The sequence below is a fragment of the Ipomoea triloba genome, chromosome 3 (genome assembly GCF_003576645.1).
Source record: "Ipomoea triloba cultivar NCNSP0323 chromosome 3, ASM357664v1".
In the NCBI taxonomy this organism is placed as follows: domain Eukaryota; kingdom Viridiplantae; phylum Streptophyta; class Magnoliopsida; order Solanales; family Convolvulaceae; genus Ipomoea; species Ipomoea triloba.
Window position 1 is genome coordinate 18,173,704 of NC_044918.1, and position 2,900 is coordinate 18,176,603.

A 2,900-nucleotide genomic window follows, 5' to 3' on the forward strand; every position below is an offset into this window, starting at 1 on the left:
ACTATCGCTTTCTTCCTTCTTTCAATTCCTTCATTTCTTTTTCTTAATAAGATACGTAATATTTCGTATATTATAACAATTCCTCATAAGATATTACTATCATTTTTGTTCAGTATATAATATACAAACGTAAATGTGCAATTAAAATATCATATTAGACTTATATAATTAAAACAAAACTCATTCTTCAATTTGATCATTAAAAAGTAATTAGCGCACACATGTGATTAATATTATAGTCCATATTGCGTATTTAGTTTGGATTTAATAATATGTTATATATATATATATATATATATATATATATATATATATATTATGAATAACATCAATTCGGAACGCATAGAATAATTAACGAGTTGAAATGACCCTTCAACTAATTTGGTTCAGTTTTTATTTTTTTAAAAATGGTTTAACAAAATAATAATTAGAATAATTAAGAACAATTGGGAAGACTCCAAAAGCATCATTTTGATTGAAATTGATATATCCAGAATAAATAGTGGATCGGATATAATTTTCTATCATATCATAATTTTTCAAAAAAGACTCCTAACTAACAATCACTTGGTCAAATTTCCCGTGACTCAACATACAACAATATTATTAATTATAATTTTTTTTCTGAACCACTTAGCTCAAATCACACACTAAAACTAATCACATTTATGAGTTTTAAGATAACTGATAATTATAATTTGGAAAATATTATTTCTATAATAGCTCGCATTATGTGATTATGAAATATGTGGTTGTGAAAAGTGTTTTAATTTTTTTTATTTGATAACTATTTATAAATTTAATTTTATTGTGATTTAATTAGAGTGGAGTGTAGTTATACAAGTAATAATAATACAAATTTTTTCTGTATAAACAGCTCAATTGGTCACATGAATAAAGTTTACAAAGAAAAATCAGGAATAACGATGCGTAATAAGCAAAGATCTAGTCCTTGGCATTAATCCTTATAATTTCTTTTGCTGGCTGGCCTTGAAAACTTAACAAATTAATTAAATTATACCTTCAAAAAAATTAATTAAATTATTGGAGTTCTGTGACGTACGAAAGAATACAACTCATTGGAAAACAACAGAGAGAGAGAGAGAGATGGGAAATGGTGACAGCAGTGATCACTAACGTCAAATTACTGTTGCAATAAATAAATAAGTAAAATATTCTTTAAATTAAATTAAAAAAAAAAAAAAAAGAATTCCTGGTGTCAATAGAAAATTTTGGCTGCTAATTATATAATGTATTTCACACTAAATCTAAATCAACCAAAACATTTTTCTCGTGTTGCTTTAGAGGGAGCCATGACTTTGAATCAGTTAAAATAGGAAGAATGAGATCAAAATAGTGAGAATTTCTCGAAAAAAAATGTAACTAACAGTGAATGTATATATAGTTTTATTTCTTTATACTTGTCTAACTGTTATTAGTATGTTTTGATGGTTGGATGCCGAACTTAACGCTTCAAGCCTCTTTTTTTTTCTTTTTTTTTTCGTTGCCCAAAGGTATTCCTCCAGCCGATAGTCAGAAAACTAATCTTCGGGGACTAACTAAATGGTTTGCTCCATTCACATGGGTGGGAATCGAACCTCAACCTCATGCCTAAGGGTTGGATGTCGAACTTGACCCTTCAAACCTCTGCCTAACAATAATATCTGTATTATTAAGTCAGCAAATTAAAATTGATTTTTTATGTGTTGTTAATCTTGTTACTCTTGGACTTGGCATATATGGTGCGATTTTTTGATTGACTTGAAAATTTAGTAATGAAAAGAATTGAAAATTACAACATCAGCACATCACATATACATTGTACTAAAGAATAAACTTAGAAAACTCTCAGTATCAAATTTCACCTAAAGACTAAAGTACATTAGAAAAATATGGCATTCTTGTTAGGTTTGACAATCGATTGGCAAATGACAAAGTACAAAATTCATTTTTTTTTTATTGACGAGGGAAATTTGGCCCACAACCACTAATCTCGCATTGTGACTTTAGTCGACAAAAGACCACAAGTAAGTAAACAAGTCTAAGCTAGTTACCCATAGTTGATCAACTCAAACTAAGAAAGTCAATAGACATGTTGGGAGCTGAACTGATAACCTTGTGGTTACTAAGTAAACAATTTGAGCATGCCGAAGATCTTGTGGTTTAGTGGCATTCGGTTTACACTTCCATATGGAAGTGAGTGCGTTCAAGTCTGTCTGGAAACAGTGAAATATTTTTAGAAATTATGTTAAATAATTATCCAACTCTATTAACATATGATATTATTTTTTTAATCATTTAAAATCAATGTTCCTAATTTAAAATGATGTTCACATAGAGAGAAGAAAACTCTAACAATAAATATTTATTCTAAATGACAAAAATAACATCTTAACAAAAGAGTTTGTAAATGGAGTTTGATAATATATTATATAATACCACGGACTGAAAGCAAGTTAATAAATAATTAAGGGATAAAATCTGTATAAATCAATTAACATGAATCAAAATTTCAAAAGTTGAACAATTTGGGAGTCAAAAGTATTATTTCTCCTAATAACTATTATTCACACACCTAAAATAAAGAAAAGAAAACAACAAACAAACAAATTGTTAGGAAAAAACACGCACAAATGCACAATATATGCGTTGCAAAATGAAGACATTTTTTGTCAAATATAATATAAAGTCAAAATAATTAACGTGTGGAAATTAATAAACGTTACTATTTTCTTTCCTTTTCTTTTTAAAGTATTTTTTAGTTCTAATCTACAAATTCAAGATTATACACTCAAAATTAATACTATTACACCAACACCCCCAAATCTTCATGGTCCATTCTTTTTTCCCCTTTTTTTTTTGAATGTAAATTTGTTGGGGGGGGGGGGGGGGGGGGGGGT